The sequence below is a fragment of the Dasypus novemcinctus genome, chromosome 6 (assembly GCF_030445035.2).
Source record: "Dasypus novemcinctus isolate mDasNov1 chromosome 6, mDasNov1.1.hap2, whole genome shotgun sequence".
Taxonomy (NCBI): Eukaryota; Metazoa; Chordata; class Mammalia; order Cingulata; family Dasypodidae; genus Dasypus; species Dasypus novemcinctus.
This window is the reverse complement of record NC_080678.1, coordinates 129,821,806-129,832,249: the sequence shown is the minus strand read 5'-3', so window position 1 is coordinate 129,832,249 and position 10,444 is coordinate 129,821,806. Positions and strand designations below refer to the sequence as shown.

At 38.5% G+C, this 10,444-nt stretch overlaps 1 protein-coding gene and 1 non-coding gene across 2 annotated transcripts in view; one reads left to right on the top strand and one right to left on the bottom strand.

Annotated features, from left to right (window-relative positions):
- Window positions 1-10,444, top strand: part of GRID1 (glutamate ionotropic receptor delta type subunit 1) — a 688,202-nt gene that overhangs the window by 454,762 nt on the left and 222,996 nt on the right. The window lies entirely within an intron of this gene.
- Window positions 4,181-4,286, bottom strand: LOC111761853 (U6 spliceosomal RNA). Its single transcript, XR_002795095.1, has one exon. It is a non-coding gene; the product is annotated as a U6 spliceosomal RNA (small nuclear RNA).

Sequence of the window (10,444 nt, the reverse complement as noted above, 5' to 3'; positions counted from 1 at the left end):
ATCCCTGGAGATCTTTTTACTTTAAGTTTTATATTTTTTTCAATTTATCTTCAAAGAAGCTTTAGATTACAGAAAAGTTATACAGAAAATATAGGAGATTCTCATAAGCCCCACCAGTAGACCTCTGAGCGTTTCTTTCGTTTGAAGAAGTCCCATACCCCCTATTATCGACCCTTAGCATTGATACAGTACTTTCCTTGATGTTGATTCAAGAATATTACAATATTGCTGTTAACTGCAGTTCATAAGTTACGTTATTATATTTTTCCCATGCATCACTCTATTCTTACCGCCGTATTATAGTGACATACATTTGTTCTAGTTCATTGAAGAACATTCGTGTATTTGTGTAATTAACCACAGTCCTCGTGCACCTCTGGGCTCACTGTGTTATTCAGTCCCTGGATTATACTCTCGCTTTCTTTCAGTTGACATTTCTGTCCCTAGACTACTCCTTTCAGTCACAATCCCATGTATAAAACAGCTGTGTTAGTTATATTCACTATAATGTGTTACCATTAACTCTATCCATTTCCACACTTTTACAGTCAAGCTAATTGAAAATTCTACATACATTCAGCACCAGTGCCCCCTCTCAGCCCTCATCCCATCTCCTAGTAACCTATACTCTAGTTTTTAACTCCGTATGTTTATTCTTTGTATTTAGTTCATATTAGTGAGACCAGGCAATATTTGTCATTTTGTGTCCGTCTTATTTTACTTAGCATAATGTCCTCAAGGCTTATCCATGTTATCATGTGTCCCAATTTCCTTTTTTTTTTTTTAAAAGATTTATTTATTTATTTAATTCCCCCCCCTCCCCTGGTTGTCTGTTCTTGGTGTCTATTTTCTGCGTCTTGTTTCTTTGTCCGCTTCTGTTGTCAGCGGCACGGGAAGTGTGGGCGGCGCCATTCCTGGGCAGGCTGCTCTTTCTTTTCACGCTGGGCGGCTCTCCTCACGGGCGCACTCCTTGCGCGTGGGGCTCCCCCACGCAGGGGACACCCTTGCGTGGCACAGCACTCCTTGCGCGCATGAGCGCTGCGCATGGCCAGCTCCACACGGATCAAGGAGGCCCGGGGTTTGAACCGCAGACCTCCCATATGGTAGACGGACGCCCTAACCACTGGGCCAAAGTCCGTTTCCCTCCCAATTTCAATTAGCATAGCATTCTATTATGTATATACCACATTTTGTTTATCCATTCATTGGTTGATGGACACGTGAGTTGTTTGCGTCTTTTGGCAATTGTGAATAATGCCACTATGGATATCAGTGTGCAAATGTCTGTTTGCATCACTGTTTTCAGTTTCTTCTGGAAATATTCCTAGTAGAAATATTGCCAAATCATACGGCAGTTCTATATTTAGCTTCCTGAGGAACTGCCAAACTCTCTTTCACAGAGGCTGTACCATTGTACACACCCATCAACAGAGAAGGCGTGTTCCTATTTCTCCACATCGTCTCCAGTACTTTTTTTTTTTAATTATTTATTTTTAAAAATTATATTAAAAAAATATGAGGTCCCATTTAACCCCACCACCCCCACCCCCCACTCCCCCCACAGCAACACTCTCTCCCATCATCGTGACACATCCACTGCACCTGGCAAGAACATCTCTGAGCATCACTGCACCCCACAGTCAATAATCCACATCATAGCCCACACTCTCCCACGTTGTAGATGATATCTCTTTGTAGTTTTGATTTTCATTTTCCTGATAGCTAGTTTTATGGAACATTTTTTCATGTGTTTGGCTATTTGTATTTTCTCTTCAGACAACTGTTTGTTTTAGTCTTCCCATTTTTAAATTGGCTTGCTTGCTCTTTTATTGTTGAGTTGTATCATCTATTTATATAGCATGGAAATCAAACCCTCATCAGATAGTGGTTTCTAAACACTTTCTCCCATTGAGCTGATTGCCTTTTCACCTTCTTGACAAAGTCCTTTGAAGCACAGAAGTGTTTAAGTTTGAGGAGGTCCCTTTTACGCACTTTTTTCTTTCATTGCTCAAGCGTCCAGTGTAAGGTTTAAGAATCCACCACCTACCACCAGGTCTTGAAGAGGTTTCCCTACATTTTCTTCTAGGAGTTTTATTGTTCTTGTTTTTATATTTAGGTCTTTGATCCATTTTGAGTTAATTTTTGTACAAGGTGTGACATAGGGGTTCTCTTTCTTTCTTTTGGCTGTGGATATCTAGTTCTCCCAGCACCATTTGCTGAATAGACTGTTTTGTCCCAGCTGAGCGGGTTTAACAGCCTTGTCAAAAATAGATGTGAGGGTCTGTTTCTGAACCATCAGTTCGGCTCCATTGGTCTAAGTGTCTGCCTTTATGCCAGGACCATGCTGTTTTTCCCTCTGTAGCTAGGTAATGTGATTTCAAGTCTAGAAGTGAGAGTCCTCCAACTTCGTTTTTCCTCTTAAAGATATTTCTGGCTATTCAGGGCCCCTTACCCTTCCAAATAAATTTGATAATTGGATTTTCCATATCTTTAAAATAAAGGCTATTGGAATTTTTTTATTGGGATTCCACTGAATTTGTATACCAATTTGAATAGAATTGATGTCTTAACGATATTTAGTCTTCCCATCATTGAACATGGAATGTTCTTCCAATTATTTAGGTCTTCCTTGATTTCTTTTAGTCAATGCATTTTAGTTACAAGTCTTTAAGTACTTGGTTAAGTTTATTCCTAAAAATTTGATTCTTTTTTGTCACTATTGTAAATGGAATTTTCCCCCTGAATTCCTCCTCAGATTGCTCATTGCTAGTGTCTAGAAACACTACTGCTTTTTGTGTATTAATCTTGTATCTTGCCACTGCTGAATTCATTTATTACCTTGAATAGCTTTGTTGTAGCTTTTTTGGAACTTTCTAGATATAGGATCATATGACCTGTGAATAGTGAAAGTTTTAATTCTTCCTTTCCCATTTGGATTCCTTTTATTTCTTCTTCTTACCTGATTGCTCTAGCTAGAGCCTCTAGCACTATATTGAACAAAAGTGATGACAGTGGCATCTTTGTCTTGTTCCTGATCTCAACAGAAGAGCTTTCAATCTTTCACAATTGAGTGTAACATTAGCTGTGGGTTTTTCATATATGCCTTTTATTGAGTTGAGAAAATGTCCTCCAATTCCTTTATTTTGGATTGTTTTTATCAAGAAAGAATGCTAGGTTTTGTCAAATGCCTTTTCTGCATCAATCGATAGGATCATGTGATTTTTCTTCTTTAATTTATTAATGTGGTATATGACGCTGACTGATTTTCTTGTGTTGAACCATCCTTTCATGCCTGGGATTAAACCCACTTTATCATGATGAATAATTCTTTTAATGTATTGTTGGATTTGATTAGCCAATATTTTGCTGAGGATTTTTGCATTCTATTCATTAGGGAAATGGTTCTGTAATTTTATTTTTACTGATATCTTTATCTGGCTTTGGGATTAGAGTGAAATTGGCTTCATCATTGGCAGCATTCCTTACTCAATTTTTTGAAGAGTTTGAGTAAGACTGATATTACATCTTTGTTATTTTTTGTTTTTTCATTTTTTTATTGTATTTTTTTCAAGATACATAGATCACAAAAAATGTTACATTAAAAAATATAAGAGGTTCCCCCATACTCCACACTCCACCCCACCCCCGCTCCTCCCACATCAACAACTTCCTTCATCATTGTGGCACATCCATTGCATTTGGTGAATACATTTTGGAGCACTTCTGCACTGCATGGATTATATTTCTCATTGTAGTTTACACTCTCCCCCAGTACATTCAGTGGGTTATGGCAGGATATATAATGTCCAGTAACTGTCCCTGCAATATCATTTAGGACAAGTCCAAGTCCCGAAAATGCCCCCACATCTCATCTCTTCTTCCCTCTCCCTGCCCTCAGCAACTACCGTGGCCACTTTCTCACATCAGTGCTGCAGTTTCTTCCATTAATACTCACAGTAGTTCCATAGTAGAATTGAATGCTTGGTAGAATTCTCCTGTGAAGTCATCTGGTCATGGGATTTTCATTTGGAGGGATTGTTTGATGTCCGTTTCAATCTCTTTGCCTGTGATTGGTTTGTTAAGGACTTCTATTTCTTCTATGGTCAGTGTAGATTGTATGTTCCTAGGAATTTTTCCATTTCATCTACATTGTCTAGTTTGTTCTCATACAGTTGCTCATACAAATATGGAGTGCTACATGAATTGCATGTCCTCCTTGTGCAGGGGCCGTGCTTACTTTCTCTGTGTCATTCCAATTTTGGTATATGTGCTGCCAAAATGAGCACTTCAGTTCTCTTTTTATGTTATTACATCAAGAGTCCTGGATCGGAGTGAGGCAGAAGCAGCTAAGTCTCATGGACTCCTGTGCCTCCAAATTATCCCATTGCTGCTGTTATTGTCATTATACTCTCCTGAAAGTCAGTAGCAAGTATCACTTAAAACCATTCCTAGCCTTCATGTCAGTTATCCTCACTTTCTTTAGAGATTTCTTTGAAAAGCCAATTCAACCTACAGGCTTTCTCCACAGGAAAATGCACACATATTTCTATGCTTCACAATTTTTGGAATAATGAGCCTCCGCCCCAGACTCTAGCTTAAGAGCGCTGTTCCCTCAGAACTGAGGAAGTCAGATTCCGTGCTCAGTTAGAAGGACAATTTTGCCTTTAGCTAGAGAATGAACTATGTGCATTCTGGGGGATGTCAGCCTTGACTTTCCTTTAGAAGTCTTCTAAGTTTTCTTTAGGCTTAGCCCTCTTCAGTGAAGTAGCAATTTGTAGAGGTTTACTGATAATTTATTTGACTCAAAATACAGATTGTCTGAGCTTCATTGTGCATTTTCAGTACAGAATCAGAGTGTGACTGCTGTTATTACTCCTTGCATGAAGCAATTCTCACGTTTCATTGTTTCCATCAGAACCTTTCCTTTATACTTTCTACAAGGCACATATGAAAGTTTATTTTTCTTATGACAGGCAAGGATCTAATGTTAACTGGTGTATTAGGCAAGGTTCTCTAAGGAAACAGAACCAACAAGAGAGGTCTATAAATTCTGTGAGATTTTTATAAAAATGGTCTTACATGACTGTGGAGTTTCACAAGTCCAAGTTCTGTTAAGGCAGTCTGCAAGCTGGGAACTCCGATTATGGTTTTGGATGATTTCCCCAGGAGAAGCTGGCTGGCTGAAGCAGAGATGGAAATTCTCTGTTCTTACAGGTGAGATCTTTACTTCTCCTTTTAAGTCTTCAACTGATTGCATGAGATGGCTCTCATTGTTGAAGGCAATCTCCTCAGTTGATTGTAGATGTCATCAGCCATAGATAAAGTCAACTTACTGATGATTTAAGTCCATGAAATGTCCTCACAGTAACAATCAGCCCAGTGCTTGCTTAACCAAACATCTGAAGTCTGTCACCTGGCCAATTTGACACTGGAACCTGACAATCACATCCCTGATTTCTTCTCTATGAATTTTAGCAGCAGTCATACAAGAGACAGCAATGGGAGCCGGAAGATATATTTTCTTCAGTGTGCTGAGAGTAAATTAGTAGATAACTTGAAGTTATATCTATGAAGAATAAGGTCAAAGTAAAGACATCTTCATTTATCATTAGCAAAGTCACATTTGAGAAAATTCTAAAGATGTACTTCAGGAGAAGAAACATGATAATAAATGTAAGGTTTGAGATTCAGAAAAGAATGTCTAACAAATGTAAATATTGGTGAAATAGACAAAATTGGCTGTATAAAACTATGGTAATAATGTATAGTGTATGGGCTTAAAAAAGGTAGAATTAAAATACTGGGCAATACTAGAATGTTAGTTGTGATGATGGTGACTAGAGGTAAGCTTTGAAGAGAGTCAAAATTCTGACTAAATATACATTTGTTAAGTATGCATTCTAAAATAGCTAGGATAGCTAATCAAAGAACAACATAGAAAACATAACTTCTGAAAGAGGAATAAAAATAAATACAGGAAAAAATCAAGGAGAAGCTAAAAGGAAGGGAAGCAGAAGAGACAACAAAATCAAGATAATTAGGAGAGCATAAAATAAGATAGAAATCCATCCAATTATGTAAGTAATCAGAGTAAAGATAGATAGATTGAGCTTTCCACTAAAAGTCACAGATCACTTTCAAAAGTCTAGTATAGTTTATTTACAGGAGTCCCAGCTACAATTTGAGACTTTGTTAATGTAAAGAAAATACACTCTCAATCTGCAGGAGAGGGCATCGCCATCCCCAAATCCTCAGGACTGAAGAATGAACAAGCGTAAGTGGGGAATGTACCCATGGGTCAAAGTAGTCTTATTAGTATTGTATTAACAGAAGAGCTTGTAACATTGATGTGAAGACAGTGGTCACCAGAGGTTCTGAGGGTTGGGAGAGGAAGGAATGGGTGTGTCATGGGGCATTTTTAGGGCATTGGAATTGCTCCACATGACATTGCAATGACAGATACAGGCCATTATACATTTTGTCAAAACCTATAAAAAATTGTATGGTGCAAAGTGTAAACCATAATGCAAGCTGTAGACCATGATTGGTAGCAATTCTTCAATACGTGTTCTTCAATTATAACAAATATACCACACTAATATAAGATGTCGTTAATAGGGGAAAATGTGAGTGGGGGGTGGTGGGGTATATGGGAATCCCCTATATTTCGATATAACTTTTTTGTAATTGAAAACTTCTTTAAAAATAAAGTTTATTATATGAAGAAAGGAAAATACAGACAGAATTCAAAGAGAAGTAGACAGGTTTTCATTTAATGGACCTATCAATAGACCAATGTAACAACTGGACAGTGAATGAACATTAAATATTTGTGCAAACTGACTACATGCCAGGTCAAAATCAAACCTCAACCTAATTTGAAGGATTGATGTCACAGTCTACATTCTCAGGCCACAATGCGTTTAGGTTAGAAATCACTAGAAAGCTTACTAATACATACACATACACCCTTATGTTTGGGAACTTAAAAACAAAACACCCTTCTGAACTACCCATAGGTTGAAAATAAATTATAATGGAATTTTTAAAAGAATGATAAAATCAGTATATATGATAGCTTGTGAGATGCAGTGAATGGAATGATTCAGGGTAAATTTATAGTCTTACATGATTCATTAGAAAATAATAAAAGTTTCAAGATTAATTAGCTAAGCTTGAGAAGTTGTTAAAAATCACCTCATATATCCAAAGAAAATGGAAAAATAAAATAATAAGGATGAGTAGAAATTAATGAAATAGAAACCCAAAATATTAAAGATAATCAATCATGTTGAAACTTGGTTTTTGAAACTATTAATAAAATGAAATTCTATCATGAAAGTAAGATTGTTAGGAATGAACGAGGGAACATATAATTTCAGATGCATTAAAGAATGTAGAAGAAGACATTATGAACAATTTATGTCAACAACTTAGAAAGCTTGTACAAGATGGCTAGATTATTAGAGAAAAAAGGCAGAGAAAATAGAAAATTTCTATTTTAATAAAAGTAAATTTAATCCGTAGAAAAATCTTTCTACAAAGAAAATACCAGGTGAGATGGTTTTTTTAGTCCAGTTCTACCAAATAATTCTATTTTTACACATGCTTTCAGAGAATCAAGGAGAGGGACTATTCCCCCATTAATTTCATGAGACCAACCAATCTTACTCATGAACATAGATGAAAATTACTAAGTAAAACCAGCAAATACTATCTTTTGTACATTACCTTTTCCACTATTTAAAAGAAAACATATATACTGTGGTTATTCCAGTTAAGTCTTATACCGATCCCAGAAACACAAAAGTAGTTTAATATTTGCAGATTAAAGGAATAAAAACACACGATAATCTCAGTAGATGCAATAATGTAATTCAACATCCATCCATATTAAAAATTCTTAGCAAAATAGAATTTCCTTAATCTTAGAAAGAGTATCTTAAAAAATACAGCAAATGTAACACTAAGGTTTAAGTCTATCTAGCAGTTGACAGTATGATATTGGCCCAGTAATAGAAACATTGGTCAACAGAACCAAATAGAATGTCCAGATATTTCTTGTATATAGAAAATTGGTTTATGCTAGAGCTGGCATTGTAGATGGGAATGAAAAGGAGAGTGTTGCAGTTACCCTTTACCAGGTAACAAATCACCCAAACATTTGGCAGCTTAAAGTAGTATTTATTCTCATCTTTCATTCTATGAGTCAAGCAAGTCACTAGACCAGCCCGATTCAAGGGGAGGGGAATTAAACTATACTGTTGCTGTGAAGTTCGCATGTGAATACGGATGGGGGCTGCTGGTGGTGGCTGCCTGTGAGTCGGTCCACCACAGGGAGCAATGAGTGGATAGTGCAGAGGCAATTGGAAACTCATATAGAAGAAAAAGAAACTACGTTCTACTTCACACCATGCAAAACATCCGTTCCTGTTGTATTTAAGACATAAGCATGAAAGGGAAAATCATAAAGCCTTTGGAAGACAATGTAAGAGAATATTTTTACATCCTTGACATGGAAAATTATTTTTAAAATGAGAATAAACAACACAAACCACGTATGGGAAAAAATCAATTTTAGTTATTAAAATTAAGAACTTCTGTTCATCAAATTTTACCTTAAAGAGGGTTAAAATATAAGCTCAAAACTAGAAAAAAATATATTTGTAGCATGTGACAAAGGTTTGGTATCCAGAATTTTTTTTTAAAGTCCCACAAATTAATTGGATAGGAAATCTAACCAACCCAATGGAAAACTGGACAAAAACACAAAAGATTAATAAATGTCAGCAAGATATTTAAGTCTATTAAGAATCAGGGAAATGAAAATGAAAACCCAATGATGTACCAATTCATACCAACTTGACAAATACTAAAAAGTCAGAAAATACCAGATGCTGGTAAGGACACAGAGTGGGAACTTGCTTTACCATGTATGATTAGAAATTGGTACAACTATTTTGGAAATTGGGCATTACCTGGCAAATTTAAACATGTTCGTATTTTCCCATCCAGGAAGTCTAATTCTAGGCCTATACCCTAGAGAAATTCTTGTACAATACACCATTAGACATAGGCAAGTTAAACGTACATAGAAACATTGTTTACAAAAGCAACCAAGGCATTCAAATGGTTATCAACAATAGGATGCATAAATCATGATACAGCCTTAACGCAATAGAGTGCAGCTCTGAAAATGATGGCGGTTCAGCTGTGCCCATAACCATGAGTCAGTCACAGACACATTGTACCAGTAGTCCTCAAACACTGACAAGTATCAGAATTGTCTGCAGAGTTAGAGAAAACACAGTCTCAGTTTGTGCACGTGGGATGGGGTAGACCTCTGCGTTTTTGTCGGATTTCCCAGGGATTTCTGATACAACAAAGTCTGAGAACCACTGTATTGGAAAAAGAAAAATCCCAGGAGGCAGGCATCCTGTTTAGCTTGCACAAAGCTAGCGAAAACATACAGGACTAAGTGATGTGTTATTTGGGTTTCATGCATCACAGTAGAACAAATGCTACTTCTGGCGAGGAGGAAGGGGTAAGCATTTGGGGAGGAGGCAGCTAAGCAAGAGGGTGGTGACATTTCATTCCTAACTTGATGGAGGGCATGCTGGAATCCGTTTATCATTTATTTTGGTATTCACGTTTAGTGCATGTAATGTTTTTGCAGAAGGTACCTTTCACAATATAAATATAAAAAGCGATAAAATAAGACTGGTTGCTTTTGAGTCTGCACACTCCAGGGAGGGGCTGGGTGTGAGGCCTTAGGGGTGCTTCTGTCTCAGATCCGCTGACTTCTGGTAGGTCTCTGGAGTCCACGGTGGGAGCACATGCATTGTCTGGCTTTGTTCGCTCATTGGCAGCTCTATAGGAAGGAATGTTCAACTGGGAAGAAGAGAAGGTTCTTTCTCCAAGTGGGCAGTGCCAGAGGCTGCTTGGGTTTCCCTCTCCACCGTAGCGAAAGGCAGGACTGGAGGGGGCCTGGCAAGGACCTGCTGGAACCTGGGGGCCACCAGGTTTGACATTCTCCAAGGGGAGGGCACTGTCCTCAGTGGGGTGGGGACAAAGGGTGGAACTTCCGTCACCCCAGTGACTCCAGGGAAAGTTGCTTCTGAGCGTTGTGAGATTCTAATTGGAGACGCCTCTGGATTGGAAGTGAGCACCCACGGGGAAGCAGAGAAGCGGGCCAGAAGCGCATCGGCAGAGGGCATGTGCTCTGCGTGGGGCAGTGTGGGACGAGGGCCAGCTGTGGAAGGCAGGGAGGTCTGCAGAGACCGCGAGGGAGGGCTCTGGCAGCCAGGGGCTGGTGGAGGAGCTGTGCCAGCCTCCGGCAGCCCAGTGGGCTCGGTGAAGAAGGAGCCGTGTGGGGACCGGTCCCTGGGCGTGTCCTGGCTGCCGCTGGCACATGCAGCCCCTCCGCCAGGGACTGGGGCCAGGT